This window comes from Capsicum annuum, chromosome 1 (assembly GCF_002878395.1).
Source record: "Capsicum annuum cultivar UCD-10X-F1 chromosome 1, UCD10Xv1.1, whole genome shotgun sequence".
In the NCBI taxonomy this organism is placed as follows: domain Eukaryota; kingdom Viridiplantae; phylum Streptophyta; class Magnoliopsida; order Solanales; family Solanaceae; genus Capsicum; species Capsicum annuum.
In genome coordinates this window covers 122207754-122230418 of record NC_061111.1, presented here as the reverse complement: position 1 = coordinate 122230418, position 22665 = coordinate 122207754, and positions in this window count along the sequence as shown.

Below are 22665 nucleotides of genomic sequence, written 5' to 3'. Positions count from 1 at the left end.
AAAGTTTGTTCTTGTATTTTTATTTTGTAGTCCGCATTTATATTTATATTTTATAGTCCGCACATGTATTTGTATTTGTTAGTTCACACCATCATTTATATTTTATATAATTTGGACTTGTATTTTACAGAACTGTTTTGTATTTATATTTTAATTAATTGACCGTATATTATATTGGATTATATGTGTATTGTGGTTTTATTATGTTTATATTTTTAGATTATAGTTGTATTTGTATTCTATTTTCGTCGATGTCTTTTTATTTTTAAAGAATTATTTTGTATTTGTAAGTTGATTGCATATTGTATTTAGCCGTAATTATGTAAAATTTATATTTTATATTTGTATACAAACAAGTAAATGCATTAATTGTATTTTCTTGATTCTAAAATATATCAATATGTATTTGTATATCAAAATTATCATTCGTATTTGTAAATAAACAAATATCACTTGATACAAATACAGTTACCAACACATGAAACAAATAATTTTACAAATACAACATGTATTTGTATAAAAAAATGAATTGTATTTATTTTTATCGGTAAATATAACTCGTTTCAATAAATACAAACATGTATTCATAGAAAGAAAATCAATCATTCCTTTTCAATAATTAAAATATACAAATGATAGTTCACACTTATATCTATATGTTATAGTCCGCATTTATGTTTGTATTTCATAGTTCACACTTGTATTTGGATGTTATAGTTCGCATTTGTATTTGTATTTTATAGTTCGCACTTGTATTTGTGTTTGCTGGTTCGCACAAATGAAAAGAAGGAGAAAAAATGAAAAGGAAAAAATAGAATAAAAAAGAAGGAGAAAAAATACAAAAAAGAAGGAGAGTAATAGAAAATAGAGAAAAAATAAAAAAAGAAGAAGAAAAAATAAAAATAAAAATGGGAAAAAGAAAACGAAAAAGAAAAAAGTGAAAAAAAAAAGAGAAAACATAAAAGAAGAAAAAACTGAAAAAGAAAAGAAAAGTAATAGAACATAAAAAAAATAAAAAATAAAAAATACATGAGAGAGGCTATGAATTGTAATTAGAGATAATTAACAGGCAGGGGGGGCTATGAATTGTAATTAATTGAAACTTAAGCTAAATAAGGTAATTAGGAGTCTATGTTTGGTAAGTTATGTAGCTATCCCATCCTAATAAGGCCTAAACACATGGTTCATCAAATCCATAAACACGGCTGGGGCATTGGTCAACCCAAAAGACATCACCATGAACTCATAATGACCATAATGAGTTCTGAAGGCCATGTTTGGGATAGGATACTAGTTCTTCACCATCAAATAAATCATCAATGTGAGGCATAGGATACTAGTTCTTCACCCTTACCTTATTAAGCTGTCTGTAGTCAAAACAGATATGCAAGGAACCATCTTTCTTCTTCATGAACAATATAGGAGAACCCCAAGGAGACACACTTGGTTTAATGAAATCGTTACCAAAAAAATCCTAAAACTGATAATTCAGGTCCTAAGCTTAGTAGGATCTATACGGTAAGGTACTATAAAAATAGGTCAGGTGCCCGACTTAGGTTCAATAAAAAACTTAATATCGAGCTCTGGAGGAAGACTAAGTAGGTTGGTAGGGAAAATATTAGGATACTCATGCACTATAGGGATAGATTCAAACGAGGGAATCCCCACACTAACATCACAAATATAAGCAAGATAAGACTCAAAACCCTTTGAAATAAGTTTCCTAACCTAAACATAAGAAGTAATCCATGTCGGTTCACAGCTAATAGGTCCTTTACACACAACCGGGGTTATGTCGGGCCTGGCTAAGGTAATAGAATTGGTAAAGCAATCTAAAACCGCATGATAGGGGGATAACTAGTCCATGACTAGAATCATATCAAAATCCACCATATCTAATAGAATAAGATCAGCCTAAGTATCAAACTCTAGAACATTCACAACACATGATCTATAAACTAATCCACTACTAAAGACTCACCCACAAGAGTAGGTACCATAACGACACAGATAAATAATACTAAGATAACTCTAGCCGCACGGCATAATAAGAAGCTACATAAGAATACATGGAATCTATATTAAATAAAGAAAAAGATGATTGATGGGACACTCATACCTGTAATAGCAATATCTGAAGAATCTACCTCAATTCTAGCAGGTATGGTATACAACTGACCATGCTCACACACTAGATAGGCTCCTGATTGATCTCTCATCCTACCTACCTAAGGATCTTCACAAGTACCCCAGGAACAATCTCGACGACCATGCATACCACCTCTAGCTGGGGGTAGTACTTTTCTAATTGCTTGAACGCTCAAAGCTGCTGGAACAACTATCCCAAAACTAGGAGACTTTCTCGTGAAATAGCCAAAGGCCTCATAACCATAATATACCCCTAGCAATATACTAATCTAGAAGATTTGGCTGACACAAAATAACCACCATGTCTAGTATAATCATACAGATTAACCCCTAGAAGGTTGACCACTACTCTAGCTAGGATGAGCATTGTATCTAGACTGACCTACATCGATATTTTAAAGTACGACATGTATAGGCCTTCTAGACTTACCCTAACATTATAAGGCTAACACAAGTGGTACCTACCTTAAGAACCACTGCCTGTGAACCATGAGCCACTGCACTCTCACTAAAACTACCCTTGTATCGCAGTCACAAATTACTGCCCCTATGGGCCTCGTGATGCATCTCCTCCATAATTTGGGTACGATCAAAAACCTCAACAAAAAATCTATCCAAAAAAACCAAGCTTTGTGTAGCCATGCATAGAGACCCGCTCCAACCTCAACAACTGATCTTAGAGAAGATCTCTAAGAATGTGAGTTATATACTTCTCCAAAAAGACCTCAAAGACTGAGTCCACATTAAAGAGGAAGATCCAGCTGGCTTGGAATAAAGATTACCTCTCCATCAATGTCAAGCCATAAAATCCAACTAAAAAGTAATGTAGTACACACCATGAGTCTCAACTAGGCCCAAATTATGGAGCCTATCCATAAAAACAACAAAGAACTCATAAGCATCCTCATCCGGTGCCCTAGAAACCTAGGGGGAGTCAATCTAAAAAATCTACCAAATATCTTCTACTCCTCAATTGACATAGCAAGTTGGGTAGTTACCGGATGAGCAACTATCGAATGAACAACCACAAGAATAGGAGGGACCTCAACTCAAAGAGTCGCAGCTATAGGCTATGCCTCTGCCTCAGTACTACTCTGATTCGTAGAATGTTCCCATTAGATAGTGCACGACCAACTAATCCCAAGAGCTGAACCAATGTATCTCTCAGCAGTAAAGAATAAATAAACCCCGGTGGAGCCTTGCTCTTCTACTAACAATACTAGAGAACCTAGCACTCTAATAACAATTTGTCACAACCCAATTTAGAAGTCATGATGGCACCTACTTTATCTCACCAGTAGGTGAGAAAATATAGCCCAACGCTAAAAGCAATAGGCTAATTGGTGGGGACATGGAGTAAATTTAGGAAACATCTAAGGAAGTGCTTACTATAATAAATCACAAAATAATGATAAGATAAAAAATAAATAAAAGATAAAATAATATCCTATGACTTAGTAGTGTCAGTACAAGAGCCACTAATCAGTAGAGTATTAGTATTACGATAGCCAAATGTACATTAGTCTAGAAAATAAAAAGACTAAGCTAAAATAGAACAAGGAAAAAAGGTCAACTCCAGCTCTGAGAGCTCACTCTAACTCTGAACTCCAGTTAGCATGATTGTAGCATCAACGGTGGAAAGTAGTACTCAGATCTATGCCAAAAAGGTACAGAAGTATAGTATGAGAACCAAAGTCATGGGTACTTAGTAGGCATCATTGATCGACTGAGCTAAACTATAATATAAATATAATAAAGTGTGAGATAAATAAGCTAAGTCAAGGTAAAAGGGAAAACCTGAAATAATGCTCCAATTACTGTAAATAAATAAATAATCCAAAATAATAACATAAAGAAAACATAACTATCACTACAAATCTGGACCTATAAGCCAGTTGCAATGGGGGCTCCCATAAGCTCGGAGAGTTCAATCAAAGAGAAGAAGTAATCTGAATTATACTAATTAATTGTATCTCAAAAACATAATCGTGAATTCTTCCATACCATAAAAACATAACTCGAACCAATTCCATAATCGTCATGAATAACCTCTCATTGTTGGAGTTGAACCAAAACTCATATATTTATTTGCCAGACTTGATTCAGAACACATATAATCATTTGTTGAACTTGAACTGAAACACATGCCCTGAATAATGCCAAAATTAAACCGGTATTAAGATCATAAATGGTTAAACCCAAAACTGAACTAGCATCATCTCCTATTTACTAAGTTGGGCTGGAGGGATCACTTTTAATCCCCAAAATCAATTCTAAGGCAATTTTTACTTGAATTGGCAGAGAGTAAGCAGTCATTGTCAAATATATAATCCAACTAGGTTGGGGTTGAATCCCACAGGGAATACGGTGCTAATTAAGTTGTATGCAGATTAGTTGACCTTTAATCATTTTATTCCATAAAATAAATAGGGGGATTTTATTCAGTTCATAAATTAATGGTTTCAGTTTAACAAGATGAAATATGTGTAGTAGTATTCAAATTCTGAGAAATAGCAAGCTAGGGTTATGTCTACCTTATAGTTTTCAATACTTTCTAACTATGGGCGTTACGAATTCATACATGCATCGTGTTTACAGAGAAATGTATTGTATTTAATAACATAATCCTAGTGTTTCTCAACCATCAAGGACTAATTCACTGTAGTTCTCTTGAATCAAAAGCGTTTACCAAAAACAATACAAAATCTTCAAGTAGTTAATCCTGCTAAGGAATTAACTTATGAAATAGGGGTTGGTGATCCTATTTTCTTGTCACTACTCTCTTTTCCGAACAACAACCTTTCCTTAGAACAAGTTGCATTTTAAGGCATATCCTCTATGTTTGCAACCACGAGAATTCAAGATAAGCGAAGAGAGTATGATATAAACAAGTCAATGCATAATGAATTCAAGACCCAAAGTAATAGATTGTATGCTACAAGGCTTCCATAACCCTAACTAATGAACTTAGCTACTCATGAATAAAACGAAAATCATCATAAATATATTCATCGTACCAAAAACTAGAAGACGATCTTGGTATGCAAATGGTGAAAGTAAGAGGGAAGAAACATTTTTCTCTCTCACCACCCTCAGCCGCTATTCTTCTCTCTCTGAATAATACAAAATAATTGAATTCTCCTTAAAAATTCAGCATTAAGCCTTTTAATAATCTCTTCTCTCATAATTACCTACTAGGTCCCTCAAATAATTATAAATTACAAACTAGTCTTGGACAGTTTCTAGGCGCCACATTTGGTCTAGATTGTAGTTTCTAGGGGCCACATTTGGTCCAGGTTGCTACTCTCTCTTATGTCATATGCCATCCGCATTCCATAGTCCCATAATGTCTTCATCTACCTCATTAATACCTGAAATCATGCTAATCTATCGGTTAGCTCAATTACATAGAAGTAGAGTAAAAACATAAGAAATTAGGCACTTTGTTCTCTAAACATAACTAAACTATGGATAAATTATGGTGCTTAGGCATATAAATACACCCAAGATCAGTATCTAATTTCACTACTAGATATTGAATAAGCCATATTTAGTCTAAGATAGAAATCAAATGCAAAGCAGGAGTAATTAAGTCAATTATACCTAATATACGGTTCCTTAATAGCTAAATAATCAAAATTTTACTAAAATTGCCTCCAAGACCTAATTTCCAACCTACATATAGCTCATTATCATAAATATACTACAATTAAGCCCAATCTAAAAGAAAGGTAAACCTAGCCTATCTGAATGCCAAAAAAAGCCCCATGAAATTTGCTAAATCACTGATTTCCCCTTTCAAGAAGCTTCCACACGATGCCATGCTATTAAAATGGTAATCTATATGTCAATATGAGAACAACGATACCCATATTAAATTTTTATGCTTCAGGTTCAGAATTACATAAAAGTCCTATATGGGCTCATTCACGGAATTGCACTTTCAAAATTGTCAACACGTCCCTCTATAATCAAGGAACATTTACCCTCAAGAATGGGTAAATTTAGAGCTCAAATGGTGATAAAATTAGCCCATAAAAAATCTAGGGATTTTGGGAAATAATGAAGAAATTAACCAAGAATTTGAGAAAGATACGAGTAATCCAAGCTCACAAACACACCAAAATCTCCTAATAATTTTTCTCCCAATTTCCCACTTTAGGGTTTTCACTCTTGAGACTTGTGTGAGAATTAGAGAAATATCAGGCAAATGGGGCATTTAATGCCACTTAAGCGGACACTAGACCGCTTAAGCGGCCAAGTACCTCTTAAGTGATACCCATCTTTCTCTTTCGCACTCCATGCAAATGGACTAAACACAAACATAGATACAGGTTAACTTACTGATACTGAAGGATATCTAAATAGGAAGAAAATATGTTGACTTTTTCAATAGATTCATAATAACCAAAATTCCATCAGAACCATGGGATGTATAAGGTAAACCAATAACATAGTCTATGCTAATCTGTTCCTATTTTCGATTAGGAATGGGAAATCTATTAATCAAATCACTAGGTCGTTGATGGTCAGCTTTCACATATTAAGAACATAGGCAACGAGCTATAAAGTCCCCCACATCTCTCTTCTTGCCACTCCACCAATAATGTTGCCTTAAATCTCTATAAATTTTTGTTGTACCAGGGTTATTAGAATATTTGGAGTTGTGAGCCTCCCACAAAATTGAATGAATCAACTCACCAACCCTCAAAGCATATATGCGGCCATCATACCTTAAATTACCCTTAAAATCTATGGCATCCCTCCTAGACTCACCACCTGACACTTGATTATGAATGATACAAAGTCTTATATACTCTAATAGATGACTTTAAATTTTCTCAAATAAGGTAGACCTCACCTCAACACTAGCAAAATCCTCTAGGGGTCAGAAATATCAAGTCGCATCATCATGTTGAATAAGGACTGGATGTCCCATGCCACGACCTCTAAGGAAATAAAATAGAAGCAAAGTTGTATATATTCATCGCCTTCTGGCTCAAGGCATCTGATACCACGTTTGCCTTGACCTGTGATATAGAATAGAGATGTCATAATCCTCAAGCATTTCTATCCATCTACACTACCTAGAATTAAGCTCTCTTAAGGTCATAAGATACTAAAAATTGTGATGATCAGTTAGATCTCATAATGCAGAATCTTATACATGAAAACTATTGCCACCAACTCTAAATCAAGAGTGGGGTAGTTGTGTTCACATAATTTTAGCCGCCTCAATATATAAGTAATAATGCGACCCTATTGCATCAACACATAACCCAAGACAACACCAAAAGCATCACAATATATAGTGAATCACTCCCCTCAACAGGAAGAGTCAATATAGGAGATAAAGTAAGAAATCCCTTGAACTTCTGAAAGTATGACTCATAATCCTCGGATCACTAGAAAGAAACATACTTCTGGGTCAATCTAGTCATCGGCAGTGCATTAGTAGCAAAACCCTCAATGAACTTCCTATATTAACCAGCCAAACCAATGAATCTATGAACCTCAAATGGTGATATAGGCATGGCCCAATCACGAATAGCTTAAATCTTGGTTAGGTCCACAATAATCCCATCCTTAGACACCACATGTCCTAAGAATTTCATTGAATTGAGCCAGAACTCACACTATATAAATTTGGCAAAAAGCCCATGATCTCTAAAAAAATTGGCAAAAAGCCTATGATCTCTCAAAGTGTGAAGCATAATCCTTGGAGATTTTATATGCTCCTCCCTACCCCTCAAATATACAAGTATGTCATTAATGAACATAATCACGGAGGAATCCAAATAAGGCCTAAACATGTCGTTCATCAAATTCATAAATGCAGTTGGGCATTAGTCAACACATAATACATCACCAAGAACTCATAATAACCATAACAAGTAATGAAGGCTATCTTTGGGTTGTCCTTAGCTTGAATCCTCAACTAATGGTGAACGAACCTCAAGTAAATCTTAGAGAACACTGCCGCTCCCTAAAGCTGTTCAAAAATCATAAATATGAGGCGTAGGATATCGGTTCTTCACCATTACCTTATTAAGCTACCTTTAGTTAAAGCATATATCCAAGGAACTATCCTCATTCCTCATGAACAAGATAAGAGAACCCAAACAAAACATATTCTATCTAATAAAACCCTTACCAAAAAGATCCTAAAGCTGAGAATTTATTTTCTTCAGCTTAGTAAGAGTCATACGATAAGGTGGCCATAAAAATAGGTTAGATTCCAAGCTCAAGATCAATAATAAACTCAATATCATAATCATGAGAAAGACCAGGTAGGTCGGTAGGGAAAATATTACGAAACTTACAGACCATAGGGACAAAGTCAAGCGAGGGACTCCCCATACTAACATCACAAACATATGCAAGATAAGACATGTATCCCCTAAAAATAAATCTCATAGCCTAAATATAAGATAGAGTCCCTGTCTACTCATATCTAATAAATCCCTACCAAACAACTGTAGGTATGTCGGGCATGGTAAAGGTTACAATCTTGGTAAAGAAATCTAAGACCAGATGATAGGGAGATAATCAATCTATGTCCCAAATCATTAATTCCACTATGTCTAACACAATAATACTAGCATGAGTATCAAACTTTCAAAAAGTCATAACACATGATTTATAAACTTGATCCTCTACTAAAGAATCACCCATATGAGTAAATACGTATAACGACAAAAACAAATCCCAAGATAACTCAAATCGCTAGGTATAATAAGTAGATACATGAGATTACGTGGATCCCAGATCAAATAAAGAAAAAGCCTACTGATGGCATAATAAAATCGTACCTATAATAATAGCATTAGAAGACTTTGTCTCGAGTTTAGTAGGTATGCATACAATGGCCCATACTCTCGACCTAGCTGGGCTTCTGAATGATCTCTCACCCTACCTGCCTTAGGACATCCACGAGCACCCTAGAGGACACCTTGATGACTATGCATACAACCTCTAGCTAGGGTGGTACTACCCTAATTAGCTAAACACTCCGAGATATTATAATAACTACCCTATGACTAGGAAATTCCCTTAAGAAATATACAAATGCCCTAAAACCATAACATGCCTCTAGCGCAATACTAAACCTAAAAGATCTTGTTGACTCAAAACAACTACCATGGATAGAATAATTGGACAATGAAACCCTCAAAGTCTTACCACTACTTTGGCTAGGATGATTATTGTATCTAGACTAACCTCCATCGATAATCTAAAGTGTAGCATGAATGGTCCTACTAGACTCAACCTAATTTGATAAGGCTGGCATAGATGGTACTTACCCTGAGAACTACTACCTGTGAACTATGAACCTCTATAGCTCCCACTTATACTACCCTGGTATTACAGCCTCTTATCATTGTCCCTAGACGTTGCAATAATCTCCTCCATAATCTAGGCATAATTAGAAACTTTAGCAAAAGATCTACCCGCACCAACCAAGCTCTATTTAGCCATTCAGAAAAGAATCTCAACCCTCACATAAAGCACTGAACCTACTCATACTCAATCAGTACGATAGAAGTAGCATGCCTAGCGAGCTCATAGAATTAAGCATTATACTCCATAACACTCATAGCGCCCAGCTCCAACCTCAAGAACTGATTTTAAAGATGATCTCTATGACTGCAAGGCATATACTTCTCTAAGAAGACCTCGGAGAACTGAGTCTATGTAAAAGGTAAGATCCAGTTGGCATGGAATCAAAATAACCTTTCCACCAATGTTGAGCTTCTAAATCCAACTGAAAGTAATATAATCCACATCACGAGTCTCAACTAGGCCCAAATTATGGATCCTACCCATGCAAGCAACCAAGAACTCATAAGTATCCTCATCCGGTGCACTAGAAAGCCTAGCCAGAGTAAATCTAAAAAATCAACCAAATTTCTTCTGCTTCTTAATAGACATAGAATGTTGGGTAACTACCGGCTGAGCAACCACAGGTATAGGAATGATCTCAACTTTGAGATTCATTGCTATAGGTTGTGCCCCTGCCTCAGTACTACTCTAATCCTTAGATTGTGCACCATCAAATAGTTCACCACTAACTAATCCAAAGAGCTGAACCAATGTATCCCTGAGTAGTGAAGAAGAAATAAACCTTGGTAGAGCCTTGTCAGGTCCCTAGCCCACCACTGGCTAGAGAAGAGAAATCTCTAGTATAGATGTGGGAATAGGGTCTGGTGAAGGCGAACTATCCTAGTCTCTGATAAGGGTTGCATCTTTTAGTTATACCCAGCCTCTAGGTCATCCATGAACTATGATAGGATCCCTAGTTGTAAACTTGGGGTCCTCATCTCATATAGCAGTAGCATACATCCTCACCATCTGTGAAAGAGTGAAACCGAAGAAATCTTCAGAAAACAACTAAGACTCTTAGCATAAAATGAGTAAAGGAAGTGAAATCTCCTAAGAATTTCCTATAGCCTCCCAAATATAGGAAATAAATATTTTTATATTGATCCGTGGGATTCTAATAGACAGTTGCTCTTATATCAACATTACTGGTGAACCTAGCACGATACCAATTTTTCATGACCTGATTATAAGTCAAGATGGAACATACTTTATCCCTCCAGTAGGTAAGAAAAAGTCTAGCACAGAGCTAAAAGTAATGGGCCAATTGGTAGGAAAATGATGGCGTAAATGTCGAAAATATATAAGTAAGTGATTACCATAATAAATCACAAAATAATGATAAGATGAAAAATAAATAAAAAATAAAATATCCCATGACCTAGTTGAGACGGTACAAGAGTAATTAACCAAAAGAGTATGAGTACTGTAATAACCAATTATACATCAATCACAAAAATAAGAAGACTAAGCAAAATGAGAAAAAGAAGAAATGTTAAACTTTGGCTCTGAGAGCTCACCCTTGCTTCGAACTCTAGTGTGCATGATTCCAACATCCATGGCGGGAACTAGTACTCAAAACTGCACCAAAAAGGTATAGAAGTATAGTATGAGTACCTAAGACACTGTTACACAACAGGCATCATCGTCCGACTGAGCAAAATCATAATATAAATATAATAAAGTGCGAGATAAATAAGCTAAGTCGAGTTAATAGGGTAAACCTGAAATAATGCTCCAATATCAATAATTAATAAATAATCTAAAATAATAACATAAAAATACATAATTATCGCTACAAAACTAGCCCCATAAGCCAGTAAGTGCGGAAAAGTAAATAACCTAATACAGGCCCCCATAAGCCCAGAGGTTGAGGTTGCCTTCAAAGAGAAAAAGTAACTAGAATTATATTAATTAATTGTATCTTGAAACCATAACCATGAATCCTTCCGTAGTATAAATACCAAACTTGAATCGGCTCATAATCCTTACAAATAACCTCTCACTGTCGGACTCGAACCAAAACTTATTTAATCATTCACTTGACTTGAACCAAAATTCAAATAATCTTTTGTCTGACTTAAACCAAAACTCATGCCATGAATAATGCCGGAATCAAACTGGTCATAAGATCATAAATCGTTTAACACAAATTAGAATAGTATAATCTCCTACATACCAATCCAGAATAAGCATCATGTATCTAACCTCTGCAAGCTCTAAATTTACATATAGATAATATACACATCCATTAAGTCTAAAAAGAGCTAGTAATAGTCTTTGCCAGAGTTAGGACCGAGAGGCCCACTTTTAATCCCTGAAAGCCATTCTAAGGTAGTTTCTACTCGAACTAGGCTAAGGTATCTAATTTCTTCACTAGATATTAAATAAACTACATTTAGTCTTAAAATAGTAAGCCTACATAAAGCATGAGTAACTAAGTCAATTATGTCTAATTTATGGTTTCTTAATAAGCTAAATAATCCAAATTTTACTAAATATGCCTCCAAGACCAAATTTCTAACCCATATGTAGCACATTATCATAAATATACTATAATTGAGCCCAATCTAAAAGAAAGGTAAACTAGTCTACCCGAATGTCGAAGAAAGCCCCATGAAATCAATCAACTCATCGATTTTCCCTTTTGAGAAGCTTTTCCATGATGCCATGCTATTCAAATGGTAATCTACTCATCAAACCCTCAAGAATGAGTAAATTTTGAGCTTAAATGGTGCTAAAATCACCCTACAAAAAATTTGGGGATTTTGGGTAATAATGAACAAATAAACTATGAATTTAATGAAAACTTAGCAAGAATTTGAGGAAGAGATAAGTAATCCAAACTCATAAACACACCAAAATCACCTAATAATGTTTCTTCCAATTTTTCACACTCTCTAGGGTTTTCACTCTTGAGACTAGTGTGAAAATAGGAGAAAAATAGGTCAAATGGGGCATTTAATTCCACCAAGATGTTGCATAAAAGGACATTAGAAGCGGAAGATGCTTCAAGGACAAGTACTACTTAAGCAATGCCTTTCCATGTCTGCGCACATTGCTTAAGAGGCCCAATAGCTGCTTAAGTGGCACTTGTACAAGTAGACTGGGTTCGCCTATGTGGCCCACCAGTTGACAACTTAGTCGTTTAAGCCATCGACTAGTCACGTAAGTCGCCTCCACTTAAGCGACCTAAGGATGCACCAACTGAGTGGTGCACCAGTTGGGGACTTGAAAAATTCCAAGTCTCCATTAATGCTTTGAGATTCAATATAAATCTTATGAATGCAAACAAACCATGCTACCCTATCAAATTCGGTGTTTCAGACTCAATATCATAGTTGAAACTTTCATCCGAGGTTATTTCAATGAAAAGTGGGTCCCACACCTCAGTATTATTTTTCTCAATCTCTAGCCAATAACCCAAAATAAGTCTAGAGTACTTGCAACCCAAACCAAAGGTCCCTGTAGCCTAAAATTAATATTCCAAAGCTGATGAAATTGTTAGATTTAGCATACGAGGTTGTTTCACTAAAGTTTTTGCCTAGTAGATGATTCTTACCAGCAAAGACTTCAAAGTATGGAATTGTCTCTAAAAATTAAACAAACTAACTGGTAATCAACCTGTCAGCTCTAACAGATCACAAATGATGTGAGGCAATTATAGGGAAGCTCTAAATGGCAAAAATAAGTAGAAATGCCAAAAATGACCCAAAGTGCCATTATAAATACATAAGAACACCGTCAAGTAACATAATCACAATGAAATCCAAATAAGGCCTGAACATATAGTTTATCAAATTCATGAATGTTGTAGGGGCATTAGTTAATCCAGATGACCTCAATAAGAACTCATATTGGTCATAGCGAGTATTGAAGGCTATCTTTGGGATGCCTATAGTATGAATCCTCGATTAATGGTAACTGGACCTCAAGTCAATCTTAGAGAACACAGATGCTCCATGAAGCTGGTCAAATAAATCATCAATGCAAGGCATAGGATACTAATTCTTCACTGTCACTTTATTATGTTGTCTATATTCAATACACATATGCAAGGAACCATCCCTCTTTTTCATGAACTAAATAGAAGCACCCCAAGACGGCACACTCACCCTAATAAAACCCTTGCCCAAAAGATCCTGAAAAGTTGAGAATTCATCTCCTTAAGCTCGATAGGAACCATACAATTAGGTTTCATAAAAATAGGCCTGGTGCTTGGCTTAGGATCAATAATAAACTCAATATCGCCCTTAGAATGAAGACCAAGTAAATTGGTAGAAAAAATATTAGGAAAGTTATAGGCTATAGAACATAGTCAAGCAAGGAAATCTCCACACTAAAATCATGAATATAAGCAAAATAAGACTTGCAACCCCTTGATATAAGTCTTCTATCCCAAACATAAGAAATAATCCCTGTCGACTCACAGATAGAGGATCCTTATAACACAACCAAGGGTATGTCGGGCATGGCTAAGGTAATGATCTTGGCAAATAATCAAAGATGGCATGATAGAGGGATAATCAGTTTATGCCCCGAATTACATCAAAATCTACTATGTCTAATACAATTAAGATCAGCCTAAGTGTGAAACTCTCGAACATTCACAATAGATGATCTATTAACCCGATCCACTACTAAAGAATCACCCATAGGAGTATATACACATAACAATACAGATAAAAAATTCCAAGATAACTTTAACTACGATGCACAATAAGAAACTACATAAGAATAGGTGGATATCAGATCAAATAAAGCAAAAGTTGGTTGATGGCATACAAAGATTGTTTTTGTAATGACATCATTTCAATACTCAACCTCTGATATACCGATACAACATACAAATGGCCTTTACCGTAACCTAGTTGGGTGACTAACTAATCTCTTATCCCACCTTCTTGAGGTCCTTCATAAGAACCTTAGAGACCACCTTAATGACCTTACATACCACCTCTAGCTGGAGGCGGCACTTTCCTAACTGGTAGAACACTCTATGTTGCAGGAAGCATATTTCCATGTCTGGGACACGTTTTAGAGAAATAGATGAAGGTCCCATAATCATAACATGCCCTAGGCACTATAATGTAATCAAAAGATTCGACTGACCTAGAATGACCACCTTGACTAGAAAACCCAAAAGTTAACCCCCTCAAAGACTGACTACTACCCTGATAAAGCCTATAAAATTAACCCAGATGCTAATAAAACTGGTGTGGGGGGTACCTACCTAAGGACCACTAACTTTGAACTGTGAGCCACTCTAGCTCCTACTAAAAGTACTCTTGTATTATGGCCTCTTATGGCTTCCCCATTAGGCCTCGTGATACATCTCCTTCATAATCTGAGCATGATTAAAAATCTCAATAAATATTTATCAACAGTGACCAAACTCTATGTAGTCATGCAAAGAGGAAAGTCTCAATTGTCAAACAAAACACTAAAGCCACATATACTAAATTAGCAAGATAAATGTAGCATGCCTATATAACTCATAAATTTGAGCCTCATATTCCAAAGTTATCATGGAACCCTGCACCAATATTGATATATGATCCCTCAGATGATCACTAAGTCTATAAAGCATATACTTCTCAGAGAAAACCTCAAAAAACTGAGCCCATGTCAACGAGGAAGATCCAGTTAGCCCAAAATCAAGATAACCTCTCCAGCAATATTGAGATGCCAAATCCAACTAAAAGTAGTGTAATTAAATCCATGAGATCACAAAAAACTAAGAACTCTTAAGCATCCTTGCATGATGCTCTAGAAAATCTAGCCAGAGTCATTCTCTAGAATCTACCTAATACCTTCTGTTCCTCAACAAATATATCAAGCTGAGAAACTATTATCTAATCAACTACCAACTGACCAACCACTGATGCTAGAAGGATCTTAGCTTTAAGAGTTGCAACTAAGCTGCGGCCCCGCCTCAGTACCATTTTGATCCCCAGATTGAGCACCATCAGCCAGTGCATCACCAACTAATCCCAAGAGTTGAACTAATATATCCCAAAGTAGTGACAAAGAAATAAACCCTGATACAGCCTAGGCTAGCCCCTAACCCACCACTGGCTGGGGTGGAGAAATCTCTAGTGTTAGGGTAGGAATAGGAACTGGTGAAGGCTCCCTAACTTGATCTCTAGTTGGGGATGTATCTCTTTATTTTCCTCGATCTGTAGGTCATCCACGTACTCTGGTAGGATCACTAGTTATAGAATTCAGGTCCTCATCTCTTGTAACAATAGTACGCATCCTAGCTATATGCAAAAGAGTGAAACCAAATGAACTTAAAAGTAAAACTAAGTTAATCTTAGAAACTAACTCAGACTCTTAGAATGAAATAAGTGAAGGAAGTAAAAATATCATAATCAAAACCAAGGCCTAGTCATAAAAGGTATCTCAAGCCCATCATGAAGCGGAGACCACCCCCTTAGCCCAACCTCAAAAACACAATAATCATAATAAAACAAAGTCCAATCAAGATAGTAATAAAAGGGATAGATAATCAAATATTTGAACTCTAGGAATAAAACCAATATCTAACCCATACTTGTGCACAAAATCCTCTATGACCTGAAATATTAACTAAGTAGGACATGCCCCTGACTATGACCAAAAAGGATCCAGATAAAAGACAAAAAATTAGCAATGAAAATATTAAAATGACCAAACCTTTCGAAAGAGGGAAGATCACCACTTCACAGAAAATCCATTGGAGTACTCAACGACCTAACATTGCACAGGAGCAATAGAAAGCCCTTCAGACCCTACATCATGAAATGATGTAGCATCTTGGCATATTACTCAGGAAAGAAACAAAATAATGCCATGTTAAAAATCAGTCAAAACAACATACATACATTCATAGATAAATATATAAGATGTAAGGATAGGTACTAGGGTTAATTAACATGATATATTAAAATAATAACCTGGACTGTGTAACTCGTTGTGTCCTAAAGGCACCCATAGACTATATGGGTCCAGTTCCCTTATTGGAAGCGCCCTAATGTGTGTCACCACAAGAACCAAGGAAAATCAAGGAAAGTAAAAAAGACATCCAAGGACATAGCCCTTTTAAAATATATATATATATATATATATATATATATATATATATATAATGTGTGCACCAAGCACATGGTCACGTGGAACCACTATGCCGGAAAATGTGGCTTATAGTGTTCATCTCCATGGGACTTACACATTCACAGTGAGCTACGCAATCCCCTTTAAGCTCAAATTGAAATTGTTTACACATAAACCAAACTATTAACAAAGAAGTCTTTATTTAAGGCATTTACCAACTTGGTATCATCATACCAATTATTCTTTCAAGCTTATATATAATTATGCCAACCAATTCATGTAGCCATTAGACTCTCAAGTTCCATTTGATAAAAAACCATGGCCACCGGGACCTTCCAAATCCATTTTTATACATTTATAATTTTATGTAATGCAAAATTTTCAAAATACAAGTTAGATTATGTATATGTCCATGTTCAAAACCAAATTTACAAGATAGGTTGACATTAAAGCCAATTTCAACCCATAAATGCATTAATTTTGAAAAGACCATGTCCCCATTCCAATCCCCGTAATAATGCACCCATTAAGTCCCCAAAAACATTAATAAAACCATGAATAACACATTATAAACATGGGAAAACAAGTCAAGTGATAACCAATCAAAATCCCTCAACCTTATTTTTAAACCCAACAATCAAAATAATATGAATATTTAATCAACTTATGCCATGAAGTAAAATACAAGTTTAGGGATGAGAGACATGCCTGAAATATCAAAGAAATCATAGGGAATTCAAAGTTGGGAGCTTGAACAGTAAATCCTTTATTAAACCTTAATATTCCTTGCCTCTAAGAATGTTTATGGGTAGAATAAAGAGTTGTTAGTGTTTTCTTGTTTGAGAATGATCCTAATTTGGTTTTCAAAAAGGGTTTTAATCATATAAGGTTCAAGCCTCATAAGAAAAATAACGAAAATACCCCTAAGATTACCCAAACAAATTCTCAGAAACAAGTCCCCACAACCTTACTTACGGCTCGTAAGTAGTATCGTAAGTATCAGACCCCTTTTCAGCCTTTTTTCAGCTCTTTGAACCCACGTATGACCCCCAACCTGCAATCCATAAGCAGCACCTATGGCCCGTAGGTAGTGGGTCATAGGTGGGTAGACATCTTAATTAGATACGTTGGAAAGCTAATTCAATTATCTATAATTTGGTGGCTCTTGATCTCAATAATACTACATAATCTAGGGTTATGCTTGTTTAATGTTTACTATAGTAAGACATTTCATGAAAAATCAATTTGTAAGGGAGGTTTTAAATTAGCCAAGAGTTTGGAGTTACTTAAGGCCTTAATACATGTATAAATTCTCTTCCAATAACATTGGAAAAGTTACTAGCATTTACACAACATTGGGTGCATGAAGGTTTTAAATTTTTGGGGTGTTACATTATCCTTCCTCCCCAGATCATTCATTCCCGAATGAGAAGTTAGCAGTACCCTTAGCACGATACAAGACAGAATATAACCAGAATACAAGGACAAATTCAAAAAAATGATAAGAATGAAATAAAGTCATACCTCATCACTTTTATCCTCGATTTGAAATAGGAATGTGTATTTGACCTTTATATGTTCCTCAGATTTCCATGTGGCATCTCCCACCTTTTGATTCCTCTAAAGAACCCTAATTGAAGCCACATCCTTAGTCCTCAATCTATGAACTTTTTCATCTAATATCTCAATCAAGACTTCTTTATAAGATAAAGAATCTATAACACCAACATCCTAAATAGGTACTATCAAAGAAGGGTTGCCCATATACTATTTCAATATAGACACATGGAAAATGGTATGAATAGAGGCCAAGCTTACAGGAAAATCTAACTCATAAGCAACATTCCTAATCCTTCTTAAAATCTAGTATGGGCAATTGTAATAGGGACTGAGCTTCTCCTTCTTCCCAAAACTCATGACTTCTTTCATAATAGAAACCTTCAAGAACACTCAATTGGTACATCAAACCCCAATTTCCTTAACCTCACATATGCATAATACTTTTAGACAATTTATGTAGTCCTAAGTCTTTCCCTAATCATCTTTACCTTCTCCATTACTTGGTGAACTAATTCAGGACCAAACAACCTAGTCTCACCTACCTCAAACCATCTAATAGGTGTAATACCCTAAGTTTAAAAGTTACTATACATTATACAACCCACTCTCTTGAGTCATACATACAACATATAAGTGGTATATTATAGTCATATGCAATACAGTGTAGCATGGTGGAATTTCTATTATAGGTATGACTTTACCCCTAGAATTCATAAACTAATGTATGATTCGTATAAAGGTAAGTCATAAGTTCATCAATATAAACTCTTTGAGATTCTTTCTAGGCTATAGTGGAGGGATAAGAGTCGTATGAATATGATACTAGTCATAGGTGGGACTCGTATATTAACTAATGTGTACTCTCCTAGATTCTGCAAAGCTTACGAGTCCATACTAGTCGTATGGTAGAATTATAAACACTAACGATCAATTTCTATAAAATTCAGCTTAGGGCTTTTTGGTCTTTTTCTCTCTTATAACTTCCACCCACAACCTATACCCCTCAAAGAGGCATTGTTTTTCTCTTTTTTCCAATCAATTAACCACACTTACCTTCTCTCATCTTTAAGAACATCAAGATTAGGGTTTATCTCATACAAATCAATCCTTCAAGTCCCAAGGCTCAAAATTCTCTTCACAAGTTAAGAAATTTCAGGTATGTAAGGTTTAAGAACAAGGTTATTCTTTAATCCTTGTGCCCAAAGTACATGGTTTTAAGATTTAATTTACTTGTTTTAAATTAGGGTTCATACCCAAAATTCCTATATTTTTGAAGTATGATGCTACGATGTAATTGAAAGCTTTAGGTGCATCAAGGTTTACATATATTCATATTTTGACTTAAAAGATTCATATTATCGTTTAAATTTCACTATCTTGACTATGAATGCTGAAAGACTTCAAGATGATTATTAAGCTAAATTTTTTTATGAATTTCTATGAATTAAAGCATGGACTCCAAGTCCTATGTACAAGTATTGAGTTTGCAAGAAGATTATGCTCTTAAGCTCCATTGATAAGTTTTATAATACAATTTAAAGTAAAGATTGATCTATGATCCTATTGTAAGATATGAAATCCACAATTGTTCATCTTGATTATTATTGAAAGTAAAAAGAAGCATAACTAGTTTTCATTTCATAAACCCTTATGTTATTTTAAGGTGGAATTCTTAAAGTATGAGCATATAAGTATTCTGGGAGTAGTATTTAGAACCAAGAAGGGAATATAGAGTCCTAAATTCCTAGAAACGATGAGCCACCATAGGTTAAGCTTTTTCCCAATATGGATCACGTTCAGTGATCACTTAAGTTGATGTTCTATTTTGATGGCAAGGATAGCACAGCTCTTCCCAATGTGGGTAGTGGTATCTCACATGGTTTATGTAGGTTATAAGAAACTCCTATAAGGAAGATTAAAAGTATAGCTTTTAGAAACTAAGTGTAATGGCTCATAAGGTTTATTCTTATGCTTCATTATTCATGTTTATGATCTTGCAACCTTTATTTAATTCAAGTTTAAGGTGAGTCATTTACACTTAGCCTGTATCATTTGAAATTGTATATGTATATGCAGTTATTATTTTACTTATGCATTCACCCCCACATACTCAGTGCAATTTAGAGGTACTGACCCACATGTATGTCTATGTGCTACATTATATTATAATGTAGGTTTTGATGCTCGTTTCCAGTAGCATGATTGACTAAGGGCATTATTACCTACATCCCGACTTTTGGTGAGTCCTCATAGTTTAAGGACCCAGTTTCTCATATATCTATTCATTATTGAATGCATTTTAGTTATGTGATTTCTAGTTATGTTTGAGTCAGCTGGGGTCTGTCGTAGTTTCTCTCTAGTCATAAAAAGAGGCTTGTCAGACTATTTATATTTTAAGTTCATAGTGGTTTTTTAAAGATTTCCTAGTTAAAGATTTTTATTAAGATATAAGACCATTTACCTTCAGTTTTTATGTGTTAGTTCATTTCTCATGTCGTTTTCTAGTTAAGAAGGTATCATAGGTTATCTTTGGGCTACTCATTGTCCTCATCATCATGTGATATCTAGGGGGTACTTCTAGGGTGTTACGATCTTGGTATTAGAGCCTAAGTTTTAAAGAGTCTGAGGGAGTCAAACAAGTTGTGTTATGTAGAGTCTTGATCATAGATGTAAAATATGCCATATTTATGAGCAAGAGGCTATGGAATGAGCTAGGAATCATCAATTCTTTCATAATCTATCGTTCTTATAGTTATATCCATTTACCTTAAGTTGTAATATAGAATATACCTCCCCACTGAGCCGATACACACAGAAATAGTTATCAACCACCACTGCATGCTAACTCTCTAAATAAGAATGTATTTTAGGCTAAATTTCAAGCTATATTATTATGAATGCCAATGGTCAAGGCAACCAAAAAGCAATAGTTCCACTTTAGTAAAATGGTAATTTTACTGTAGCTAAGATTCAAGACTTTATGAGAATAAATCCACCCGAGTTCTACGGGTCAAAGGTGGATGAGAATCCTCAACTCTTTATTGATAAAGTGAGAATGATTACTCAGATTATGTATATTACTAAGAGGAGAGTGTAGAGATTGCATCCTATAGGATAAAATATATGACTTATGATTAGGCTGTTCTATAGAAGGAAGGTAGGGGTTAGAATGCAGCTCCTATGAGTTGGCAAGTATTTCAGAATACTTTTATAAAGAGGTTCTTTCTACATGAGATAAGGGAAGATAAGATGGAGGAGTTCATGAACCTGAGACAGGGCTCTATGATAGTAAAGAAGTACTTTCTTAAGTTCACTCAGTTGTCTAAGTATGCTCCCGAGCTATTATCTGACTCTAGAGATCGTATGAGTAAGTTTGTTACTGGGTGTCTAATTTGGTGGTAAAGGAGTGTAGGACTGCCATGCTAACTGGGTATGGATGTTACGCGGTTGATGATGCATGCTCAATAGAATGAGGCAAAAAAGTTAAAGGAAAGAGAGAAGAGAAACAAGAGAGCTAGGATTGGACAGTTTGATATAGTCAACAAACGTATGGAGAGGGAAACCGTTCACAATTTTAGGGTCATTCAGCAATGCCTGTGCCATCTTCAGCTAGTAACCTAGCACGCAGAACTAGGTAGGAATAATGGGGAAGGTGAGTGTTTGTTGGGCAAAGGGGGTTGCTATGGTTGTGGCAAGCTGGGCTATATTATCAAGGAGTGTTCGTATGCTAAGTAGGTAAGCAGGGATGTTCGTCATCAGACTCAGGTTACTAATATACTAGCTCAGCCAGGTCACCCAATCCCTCACAGGGTGCATCATCCAGTACTGTTGGTGGTTAATTTTATAATTGATTTTATACTTTACCATCTTGTCAGGATCAGAAGAGCTCACCAGATGTTATCACTGGTATACCTCATGCCTTTCACCTTGATGTATATATGTTTTTAGACCCGAGATTAAATCTCTCATACATAACTCTATTAGTTGCTCTAAATTTTAGTGTAGGCCCTGAAAATCTTTCAAAGACCTTCTAAGTTTCTACCCCAGTTGGTGAGTCAATTGTTGAAAGATGAGTCAATAAAAAGTATCCTATTACCATCCTTTATAAGATTATACTCGTACACCTAATGGAGTTAGAAATAGTAGATTTTGATGTTATTCTGGGCATAGGTTGGATCTATTTATGCTATGCATCAATAGATCATCACACTCATGTGGTGAAGTTTCAGTTTCCTAATGAGGTAGTTTGTGAGTGGGAGGGTAGTTTGGTATCTCCAAAAGGTCATTTCATCTCTTATCTTAAGGCCAGAAAGTTAATATCAAAAGGGTGTATCTATTATTTAGTTTGATTCAAATATACTAAGTCTAAAGCCCCAATAACTCAGTCAGTCCATGTAGTCAATGAGTTTCCTGAGGTTTTCCCCAAAGATCTACTAGGGGTACCTCCAAACAGAGAAATAGAACTTGGTATTGATCTTCTTT